The sequence below is a fragment of the Triticum aestivum genome, chromosome 2B, assembly GCF_018294505.1.
Source record: "Triticum aestivum cultivar Chinese Spring chromosome 2B, IWGSC CS RefSeq v2.1, whole genome shotgun sequence".
In the NCBI taxonomy this organism is placed as follows: domain Eukaryota; kingdom Viridiplantae; phylum Streptophyta; class Magnoliopsida; order Poales; family Poaceae; genus Triticum; species Triticum aestivum.
This window is the reverse complement of record NC_057798.1, coordinates 555419375-555431735: the sequence shown is the minus strand read 5'-3', so window position 1 is coordinate 555431735 and position 12361 is coordinate 555419375. Positions and strand designations below refer to the sequence as shown.

Sequence of the window (12361 nt, the reverse complement as noted above, 5' to 3'; positions counted from 1 at the left end):
GGAGACTGAAAGGTCGAACATGAATCATATAGTAGATATGATCAACATAGAGATTTTCACCATTGATGACTACCCATCTCACGTGATGATCGGACATGGGTTAGTTGATTTGGATCACGTATAACTTATATGACTTGAGGGATGTCTACTTAAGTGGGAGTTCTTAAGTAATTTGATTAATTGAACTTAATTTATCATGAACTTAGTCTTATAGTTTTGCATATCTATGTTGTAGATCAATGGCCTGTGCTATCATTCCCCTGAATTTTAATGCGTTCCTAGAGAAAGCTAAGTTGAAAGATGATGGTAGCAACTACACGGACTGGGTCTGTAACTTGGGATTATCCTCATTGCTGCACAGAAGAATTATGTCTTTGATGCACCGCTAGGTGAAAGGCCTGCTGCAGGAGCAGAAGCTGATGTTTTGAACGTCTGGCAAGCTCGATCTGATGACTACTTGATAGTTCAGTGTGTCATGCTTTACGGCTTAGAACCGGGACTTAAAAGACGTTTTGAACGTCATGGAGCATATGAGATGTTCCAAGAGTTGAAGTTAATATTTCAGGCAAATGCCCTGCTTGAGAGATATGAAGTCTCCAACAAGTTCTATAGCTGCAAGATGGAGGAGAACAATTCTGTCAGTGAACACATACTCAAAATATCTGGGGTATTATAATCACTTGACTCAGCTAGGAGTTAATCTTCTAGTTGATTGTGTCATTGATAGAGTTCTTCAATCACTGCCACCAAGCTACAAAGGCTTCGTGATGAACTATAATATGCAAGGGATGAACAAAACAATTCCCGAGCTCTTTGCAATGCTTAAGGCCACGGAGGTAGAAATTAAGAAGGAGCATCAAGTGTTGATGGTTAATAAGACCCTAGTTTCAAGAAAAAGGGCAAGGGAAATAAAGGGAACTTCAAGAAGAAAGGCAAGCAAGTTACACTCTCGGGAAGAAGCCCAAAGCTGTACCCAAGCCTAAAACTAAGTGTTTCTACTGCATAGGGACTGGTCACTGGAAGTGGAACTGCCCCAAGTATTTGGTGAATAAGAAGGATGGCAAAGTGAACAAAAAAACAAAGGTATATTTGATATACATGTTATTGATGTGTACCTTACTAATGCTCGTAGTAGCGCCTGGGTATTTTATACTGGTTTGGTTGCTCATATTTGTAACTCGAAATAGGAGCTACGGATTAAACGAAGATTAGCTAAGGACGAGGTGACGATGCACGCTAGCTCTACATCTACCTTCGGGATTAGTTTTAGACCTGAGTAATTGTTATTTCATGACCGCATTGAGCATGAACATTATATCTGGATCTTGTTTATTGCAAGACGACTATTCATTAAAGTCAGAGAATAATGGTTATTCTATTTATATGAATAATATCTTTTATGGTCACGCACCCTTGAGGAGTGGTCTATTCTTGTTGAATCTCGATTGTAGTAATGCACATATTCATAATATTGATGACAAAAGATGCAAAGTTGATAATGATAGTGCAACATATTTGTAGCACTGCCGTTTAGGTTATATTGGTGTAAAGCGCATGAAGAAACTCCATGCAGATGGGCTTTTGGAATCACTCAATTATGAATCATTTGATACTTGTGAACCATGCCTCATGGGCAAGATGACTAAAACTCCGTTCTCCGGAACAATGGAGCGAGCTAATGACTTATTGGAAATAATACATACCGATGTATGCGGTCCGATGAGTGTTGAAGCACGCGGCGGGTATCGTTATTTTCTGCCTTCACAGATGATTTGAGTAGGTATGGGTATATGTACTTAATGGAACACAAGTCTGAAACATTTGAAAAGTTCAAAGAATTTTAGAGTGAAGTGGAGAATCATCGTAACAAGAAAATAAAGTTTTTACGATCTGATCGCGAAGGCGAATATTTGAGTTACGAGTTTGGCCTTCATTCAAAATAGTGTGGAATTATTTCACAACTCACGCCACCTGGAACACCACAACGTAATGGTGTGTCCAAACGTCATAATCATACTTTATTAGATATGGTGTGATCTATGATGTCTCTTACCGATTTACCACCATCATTTTGGGGTTATGCATTAGAGACAACCACATTCAAGTTAAATAGGGCACCGTCTAAATCCATTGAGACGACACCATATGAACTATGGTTTGGTAAGAAACCTAAGCTGTCATTTCTAAAAGTTTGGGGTTGTGACACTTATGTCAAAAGGCTTCGGTCTGATAAGCTCGGACCCAAATCGAAGAACGTCTTCATAGGATACCCTAAGGAAACAATTGGGTACACCTTCAACCACAGATCCAAAGGCAAGATCTTTGTTGCCAAGAATGGAACCTTTCTAGATAAGGAGTTTCTCTCGGAAGAAGTGAGTGGGAGGAAAGTAGAACTTGATGAGGTAATTGTACCTTCTCTCGAATTGAAAAGTAGTACATCAGAGAAAGCTATTCTCGTGATGCCTACACCAACTAGATATGAAGCTAATGATGATGATCATGGAACTTCAGATCAATTATTGCTGAACTTCATAGGTCGACGAGAGCATGATCCGCACCAGAGTGGTATGGTAATACTTTGTTGGAAGTCATGTTACTAGACCAAGGCGAATGCACGAACTATGAAGAAGCTATGATGAGCCCAGATTCTGACAGATGGCTTGAGGCCATGAAATCTGAGATAGGATCCATGTATGAGAACAAAGTGTGGACTTTAGTGGACTTGCCCGAGGATCGACAAGCCATAGAAAATAAATGGATCTTCAAGAAGAAGACGGACGCTGATGGTAATGTTACTATCTATGCTACCTCTTGAGCACTGCGTTGGTTTTCCCTTGAAGAGGAAAGGGTGATGCAGCAAAGTAGCGTAAGTATTTCCCTCAGTTTTGAGAACCAAGGTATCAATCCAGTAGGACGCTCCTCAAAAGTCCCATGCACCTACACAAACAAACAAGAACCTCGTAACCAACGCGATACAGGGATTGTCAATCCCTTCACGGTAACTTGTGAAAGTGAGATCTGATAGAGATAATAAGATAAGATAAATATTTTTGGTATTTTTATGATATAGATTGGAAAGTAAAGATGCAAATAAAAGTAGATAGGAAACTTATATGATAAAAGATAGACCCGGGGGCCATAGGTTTCACTACTGGCTTCTCTCAAGATAGCATAAGTATTACGGTGGGTGAACAAATTACTGTCGAGCAATTGATAGAAAAGTGCATAGTTATGATATTATCTATTCATGATCATGTATATAGGCATCACGTCCGTGACAAGTAGACCGACTCCTACTTGCATCTACTAATATTACTCCACACATCGACCGACTCCTGCCTGCATCTAGAGTATTAAGTTCATGAAGAACAGAGTAACGCATTAAGAAAGATGACATGATGTAGATGGATAAACTCATGCAATATGATATAAACCCCATCTTTTTATCCTCGATGGCAACAATACAATACGTGCCTTGCTGCTCCTGCTGTCACTGGGAAAGGACACCTCAAGATTGAACCCAAAGCTAAGCACTTCTCCTATTGCAAAAAGATCAATCCAGTAGGGCAAACCAAACTGATAATTTGAAGAGACTTGCAAAGATAACCAATCACACATAAAATAATTCAGAGAAGATTCAATTATTTCTCATAGATAAACTTGGTCATAAACCCACAATTCATCAGATCTTGACAAACACACCGCAAAAAGAGTTACATCGAATAGATCTCCAAGAAGATCGAGGAGAACTTTGTATTGAGATTCAAAGAGAGAGAAGCAGCCATCTAGCTAATAACTATGGACCCGAAGGTCTCTGGTAAACTACTCACAACTCATCGGAGAGGCCTTGGAGATGATGTAGATGCCCTCCATGGTCGATTCCCCCTCCGGCGGAGCGCCGGCGAAGGCTCCAAGATGGGATCTCGCGGATACAGAAGGTTACGGCGGTGGAATTAGTTTTTTGTGGTGCTCCTTGATATTTTCGGGGTACATGGATATATATAGGTGAAGGAGGTAGGTCAGGAGAGCCACGAGGGGCCCACGAGGGTGGGAGCGCGCCCACCCCCCTTGGGCGTGCCGGGCACCCTCGTGGCCGCCTCGGTTACTTCTTGACATCCACTCCAAGTCTCCTGGATTGCGTTTGTTCTAAAAAGATCACTCCCGAAGGTTTCATTCCGTTTGGAATCCGTTTGATATTCGTTTCCTTCGAAACACTGAAATAGGCAAAAAAACAGCAATTCAGGCTGGGCCTCCGGTTAGTAGGTTAGTCCCAAAAATGATATATAAGTGTAGAGTAAAGCCCATAAACATCCAAACGGGTAATATAATAGCATGGAACAATCAAAAATTATAGATACGTTGGAGACGTATCGGTCTACAAAGCTCGAGTTGTCGCAAAAGGTTTTCGACAAGTTTAAGGAGTTGACTACAATGAACTTTCTCATCCGTAGCAATGCTTAAGTCTGTCTGAATCATGTTAGAAATTGCTGCATTTTATGATAATGAAATCTGGCAAATGGACGTCAAAACTGCATTCCTTAATGGAATTCTTAAAGAAGAGTTGTATATGATGCAACCAGAAGGTTTTGTCGATCCTAAAGGTGCTAACAAAGTGTGCAATCTCTAGCGATCCATCTATGGACTGGTGCAAGCATCTGGGAGTTGGAATATACGCTTTGATGAGGTGATCAAAGCATATGGTTTTATGCAGACTTATGGTGAAGCCTACATTTACAAGAAAGTGAGTGGGAGCTCTGTAGCATTTCTGATACTATATGTGGATGACATATTGTTGATCGGAAATGATATAGAAATTCTGGATAGCATAAAAGGATACTTGAATAAGAATTTTTCAATGAAAGACCTCGATGAAGCTACTTATATATTGGGCATCAAGATCTATAGGGATAGATCGAGACGCCTAATAGGACTTTCACAAAGCACATACCTTGATAAAGTTTTGAAGAAGTTCAAAATGGATCAGTCAAAGAAAGGGTTCTTGCATGTGTTACAAGGTGTGAAATTGAGTCAGACTCAAAGCCCGACCACTTCAGAAGATAGAGAGAAAATGAAAGTCATTCCCTATGCCTCAGACATAGGTTCTATCATGTATGCTATCTATGCTATGTACCAGACCTGATGTGTGCCTTGCCATAACTTTGGCAGGGAGGTACCAAAGTAATCCAGGAGTGGATCACTGTACAGCCGTCAAGAACATCCTGAAGTACCTGAAAAGGACAAAGGATATGTTTCTCGTTTATGGAGGTGATGAGGAGCTTGTCGTAAATGGTTACGTCGATGCTAGCTTCGACACTGATCCGGATGACTCTAAGTCACAAACCGAGAAATGGATTATATTGAATGGTGGAGCTGTCATTTGGTGCAGTTCCAAGCAGAGCATCATGGCGGGATCTACGTGTGAAGGAAAGTACATATCTGCTTCGGAAGCAGCAAATGAAGGATTTTGGATGAAGGAGTTCATATGCAATCTAGGTGTAATACCTAGTGCATCGGATCCAATGAAAATATTTGGTGACAACACTGGAGCAATTGCCTTGGCGAAGGAATCCAAGTTTCATAAGAGAACCAAACACATCAAGATACGCTTCAACTCCATTCTTGAAAAGGTCAAGGATGGAGACATAGAGATTTGCAAAATGCATACGGATCTGAATGTGGCAGACCCGTTGACTAAGCCTCTTCCACGAGCAAAACATGATCAACACCAAGACTCCATGGGTGTTAGATTAATTACTATGTGTAATCTAAATTACAGACTCTAGTGCAATTTGTAGACTGAAGGAAATATGCCCTAGAGGCAATAACAAAATTGTTATTTTATTTTTCCTTATTCATGATAAAGGTTTATTATTCATGCTAGAATTGTATTGATCGGAAACTTAAGTACATGTGTGAATACATAAACAAATACCGTGTCCCTAGTAAGCCTCTACTAGACTAGCTCATGGATCAAAGATGGTTAAGGTTTCCTAACCAAAGACGTGTTGTCATTTTATAACGGGATCACATCATTAGGAGAATGATGTGATGGACAAAGACCCATACGTTATCTTAGCATAATGATCGTTGAGTTTATTACTTTTGCTTTCTTCATGTCAAATACATATTCCTTCGACTATGAGATTATGCAACTCCCAGATACCGGAGGAATACCTTGTGTTCTATCAAACGTCATAATGTAATTGGGTGATCATAAAGATGCTCTATAGGTATCTCTGAAGGTGTTTGTTGAGTTGGCATAGATCAAGATTAGGATTTGTCACTCCGAGTATCAGAGAGGTATCTCTGGGCCCTCTCGGTAATACACATCTTGCAAGCAAATGACTAAGGAGTTACTCACGGGGTGATGTATTATGGAACGAGTAAAGAGACTTGCTGGTAATGAGATTGAACTAGGTATAAAGATACGGACAATCGAATCTCGGGCAAGTAACATACCGATGGACAAAGGGAATTACGTATGTTGCCATAATGGTTCAACCAATAAAGATCTTCGTAGAATATGTCGGAGCCAATATGGGCATCCAGGTTCTGCTATTGGTTATTTACCGGAGAGGTGTTCTGGTCATGTCTACATAGTTCTCGAACCCGTAGGGTTCGCACGCTTAACTTTCGTTGACGATATAGTACTATATGAGTTATGTATGTTGGTGACCAAATGTTGTTCGGAGTCCCGGATGAGATCACAGACATGACGAGGAGCTCCAGAATGGTCCAGATGTAAAGATTGATATAGGATGATATGGTTCAGCCAAGGGGTAAAGCCCACAGGGCTTTAGGTCGGTGCAAAAGGAGTTTTGTGATGGCAAGGGGCCAATGCTGGAGACCCTAGCGTCTGGCCCTGGACCAGACACCGAGGCCCATGGCGTCTAGGCTAGACGGCAAGGATTGTGGCGTCTGGTCCTGGAAGTCCGTGAAGGACTCTCCCTTAGGGGCAAAACCGACTTTGAAGAGGCTCTTTCTCCAAGTTATGACTCTAGGGCTCAACATATAAGTAGAGGGGCAGGGCTAGCAGCTGGAACACATCAAGAATCACCAAGCCGCGTGCCAGCAACCCCGTCCGCTCTAGTTTATCCTCCGTCATAGTTTCAGTTGTGCTTGGCGAAGCCCTGCGGAGATTGTTCTTCACCAACACCGTCACCACGCTGTCGTGCTGCCCGAACTCATCTATTACTTCGTCCGTCTTGCTAGATCAAGAAGGTGAGGACGTGATCGAGCTGAACGTGTGCTAAACGCGGAGGTGTTGTTTGTTTGGTTCTTGATCGAAACGGATCGTGAAGGTGTACGATTACATCAACCGCGTTGATAAACGCTTCCGATTTGCGATCTTCAAGGGTATGAAGATGCTCTTCCCTCTCGTAGCTATGCATCTCCATGGATAGATCCTGCGTGTGCATAGATTTTTTGTTTTCCATGCAACATTTCCCAACAACTTGATCATAACTTTTACACCATGCCAGTCTTTATGGTTGTGCTAGTGCAAGTGTAAGGGTCCGCCACCGTGACGGATATGTTATCGGCCTTCTCCTTCCCTGAGAGATGTAGCACCCATAGCCTTACCAAGGAGCACCCCTCTATACTGCAGAGGTGGGTAAGGTTGAAGATTTCCCTAAAATCAATATGTCCACAGGGAAATCATCGAGGAAGCCAACACCTGGTGGCACCTTCACTGTGTAGACCAGGCGACTTTCATATGGGGTACCAAATGTGTCCTTGGACGCCTTCTCTTTCCTTGGAATATCATCATGAAGATACCTCACGCCATACAATATGTGGTTGTATGAAGTAGCAGGTGACATGTGTTTAACAGGGTAATGGACCCCTCGAAACACAGTATGACTATCCTCAATCTCATTCTCAGCCGGTTTCTAGGTCTTTTGAACCGTTGGCTGACTACCAGCCCCCCTCCCCCCCATGTTCATGTAATCCTTCTTTTGACAGGGTAAGGACCCCTCGAAACACAGTAGGACTATCCTCAATCTCATTCTCAGCCGGTTTCTAGGTCTTTTGAACCGTTGGCTGACTACCAGCCCCCTCCCCCCATGTTCATGTAATCCTTCTTTTGATCATGTGGCTTCCTCCCTTTTTTTGGTGGAGGAGGTGGGGCACGTATGAGAGCTTCTCAGGCCAATCCTTTCAAGGTGTTTGGAGTGACCTTCAGCTTGCATGGACATTGATCATCTTAAGTGCCGTGTGCTAGTGGTGTGTGATACGTCTCCAATGTATCTATAATTTTTGATTGTTCCATGCTATTATATTTCTATCTTGGATGTTTTATATGCATTTATATGCTATTTTATATTATTTTGGGACTAACCTATTAACCTAGTGCCCAGTGACAGTTGTTGTTTTCCCTTGTTTTTGAATTCTATAGAAAATCAATACCAAAAGAGTCCAAACGGAGCAAAACTTTATGATGATTTTTCTTGGACAACAAGACAACTAGGAAGCTTCAGGACGAGGCCAGAAGACCCACAAGGAGGCCACAAGCCCTAAGGCGTGCCCCATAGGGGCGCACCCCCTAGGCTTGTGGGGCCCTCGTGGCTCTGTGATACGTTTCCAATGTATCTATAATCTTTATTGTTCCATACTATTATATTATCTGTTTTGGATGTTTTATATGCATTAATATGCTATTTTATATTATTTTTTGGACTAACTTATTACCTTGGAGCCTAGTGCTAGTTTCTGTTTTTTCCTTGTTTTTGACTTTTACAAAGAAGGAACATCAAACGGAGTCCAAACGGAATAAAACTTTATGATGATTTTTCTTGGACTAGAAGACACCCAGAAGAATTGCAGAGAGAGCCAGAAGAGTCCCGAGGAGGCCACAAGCCCTCAGGCCCAGGGGGGCGCCCCTGGCTTGTGGGCCCCTCGGGTGTCCCTTAACCCTAACTCCACCTCTATATATTCTCAAATATTCCCCAAACATCATAAGCGTCCACCAAAATACTTTTCCGCCACCGCAAGCCTCTCTTCCCGTGAGATCCCATGTTGGGGCCTTTTTCGTCACTCTGTCAGAGGGAGATTCAATCACAGAGGGCCTCTACATCAACCTTGCTGCCCTTCCGATGAAGTGTCAGTAGTTTACCACAGACTTACGAGTCCATAGCTAGTAGCTAGATGGCTTCTTATCTCTCTTTGGTCTTCAATACAATGTTCTCCTCGATGTTCTTGGAGATCTATTCGATGTAATCTTCTTTCGAGATGCGTTTGTTGAGATCTGATGAATTGTGGATTTATGATCAGATTATCTATGAATATTATTTGAGTCTTCTCTGAACTCTTTTATGCATGATTAAGATATCTTTGTATTTCTCTTCAAACTATCAGTTTGATTTGGCCAACTAGATTGGTTTTTCTTGCAATGGGAGAGGTGCTTAGTTTTGGGTTCAATCTTGTGGTGTCCTCACCCAGTGACAGAAGGGGTAGCAAGGCACATATTGTATTGTTGCCATAAAGTGTAAAAAGATGAGATTTATATCATATTGCTTGAGTTTATCCCTCTACATCATGTCATCTTACTTAAGGCGTTACTCCGTTCTTATGTACTTAATACTCTAGATGCATGCTGAATCACAGTCGATGTGTGGAGTAATAGTAGTAGATGCAGAATCGTTTCGGTCTACTTGTCACGGACGTGATGCCTATATTCATGGTCATTGCTTTAGATATCGTCATAACTATGCGCTTTTCTATCAATTGCTCAACAGTAATTTGTTTACTCACCGCATGTTTTATTTCAAGAGAGAAGCCTCTAGTGAAACCTATGCCCCCCGGGTCTATTTTCCATCATATATTTTCAGATCTATAAACCAAAAACCAAAAAATACCTTGCTGCAATTTATTTATATTACTTTAGTTTTGTCTTTTATTTATCGTTTATACCTACTAGCTGAATGCTTGTGCGTTGCCACGGGACTTAAAAAAATGTATACATCGGTCATTCTTCTAATTCAAAAGGCATGCCAAACATGATGGATATTAATCGATATAACAATAACTACCAATTCTTTCTCCCGTTGCTTTCTCTATCATGTCTCTTTTTTTTAACGTGAAATAGTAAGAGAGACCCCTAATGTATATTTCACAAATTAGAAGTGTGTCCTTAACTTCCTATGCCATCGTCTCTTTCACTACCTTCCTTGCATCTAGAAAAAGCCCATGTATGATCACTTTGTTGAAGAAGCAGGGTGAGTGTTGCCTCTGATATGCATAAACAGGTATGTCCATGAGTGACAGGCCCAGGTGCTTCTCCTGGTTGAGCCTCTATGGGAAAAGAGTGAGCGCAACACTGGATGAATACGTGCACACAGAATATATTCTAAGCTCTCCACCATCATTCTTGTATCTTTTCTTTAATAAAAAAATAGTAAGGATACACAAATATGATAAGAGCACGTTGTTGGTCTACTGAATAGTAAATATGGTGTTCGAGATTGACATAATTCACAACGGGCATCATTTCTTCAGGGAGAAGGCAAGGGTACATATATGCTCCGTTATTCAAATATTCACAAGTAAATGTTTTTTATGGACATCTTAATTAAAAATAGATTTTCTATCTTACTATGTATGATCGATTTCCAAACGTGTAGAGAGAGGAACTGAACATGATTGAAGCTGCAATACACATGATGACCACAAAATTGGAGCATACTACTCAGAAAAAGAGGCATATAGGAGTTTATCAACATCATGATGACCACAAAAATAGACTTATGTTTCTCAACTCTTCATGGAATTCTGTAATGTGTGCATCACTTCAAAATCGTAAATAACACGAAATAACTTTCAAACTATGAAGATAAATAAACATGAAAATTTTCAGTTCTCTTTTGTGTTGATCATTTTGTATACGGGTATTTAGTTATGGGGTAAAAAATTCTAGTCATCCTGGACTATGTTTTATCTACACATCGAATCTAGCTCCCAATACAATCGAAACAAGGGTGAAACCAGACACTAAAAATTCAGCATTCACACCGAGCAAAATGGCCTCTTGAGCCCCTTGAAGTCCACCATCTTGATGCACTACGCTGTCCCTAAAACCATTGAGCAGCTCGTTGGCCCGATCTTTGGTCACGCCGCCGCAACCCACCTGGAGCAGCTTCTCGAAGGTGCCCACACGCAGCGCCTCATCGTAGCACACGCTGGTGCCAGTGTCCGCGGCACGGCAGAGGCGCCAGAGCACAAAGACGGCGAACCACGCGGCCATGTCGGACATGCGCAACATCTTCTTGACTAGCACCGCCACAACCAGCGCATGCGCACGCACGGACTCGAGGCCGGTGTGGGCACAGGACGCCGTCCAGCATGGCCAGTGCCTTCTCGCTAGTCCTCTTGTCAGCGTCCAGGACGATATCCACAACGACGAGCACTGCCCCTAGCTCGGCAAAGCGGGCGGCCGCGCGGTTGCTGCCGGAGACGAGATGTAGGCCGTGACGAGCGCGACCTTGGTGGCCTGCGGGGACATGGGTTTCCTGACAAGGCCAACGAGCGCGCTGCACACGCTGGGTGTCCTCGAGATGACGTTGACGGTGTGCCGGTCGGGGGACAAGGCGAGCTCGCGGAGGATGATGGCGGCGCTGGCCCACGCGGCAAGGTCACCGTGAGAGAGCACCGAGACGAGGGTCTTGAGAGATATCGGGGAGGCAATCTAGCGCGGGCCTCTTCGTCGAGCGGGAAGAACACGGTAAGGGCCGCAAAGATCTTCCCAATGCGCCCAATACTGCGGCACTAGTGCCATACACGGGCTCACCGGTGAGGCTCTGGAAAGCCAAGGCGAGCAGCTTCAAGGAACCGGCGGTTGCGGTCGCGCTCCTACCTGATAGCCCTAGCCCTGGGAGCCACCTACCAGTAGGCCGCCACATTCCTACGCCTCGCGGTGGCGAGCACCTCGACGGCGTCGGCCTCCCGCCAGCTTCCCCACAAGGGGTCAACCTCCTAAGTCGTCGGCGGCGTAGTCCATGGAACCGACGGTTGTTGCGGTGTCAGAGGCAAGTAGATCGTACGAGGGCGGCGTACATTGGCTATGCAGCAACGACCGACATGAGCGTCGGACGGTGATGTAGATGGGCAGTTGCACACGAGTGAGGGGGCGGCGGTGGCGGCGGCGATTTTTCTCACGAGATCGAGAGAGGATGGATCAGGAGCGAGAGGTGGAGAGGATACATGGGACGTGGGACAGTAGTGGGTCTTGGTTGTTTTTTTAATTGCGCGAAGGAAGGCTTGCTTCCAGGGAACGTGGGCTGCTCCTGCGATCATTTTGCGTGTGGAGTCATACCCGTGGGGAGTCGAACCATCACAACGACTGCAGATCCCCCTTTAATAGTAGAGA

At 43.4% G+C, this 12361-nt stretch overlaps 1 pseudogene; it reads right to left on the bottom strand.

The window, feature by feature from the left end:
• Positions 1 to 11001: 11001 nt before the first annotated feature.
• On the bottom strand, positions 11002 to 12050 carry LOC123039296 (U-box domain-containing protein 21-like; annotated as a pseudogene).
• Positions 12051 to 12361: the final 311 nt, after the last annotated feature.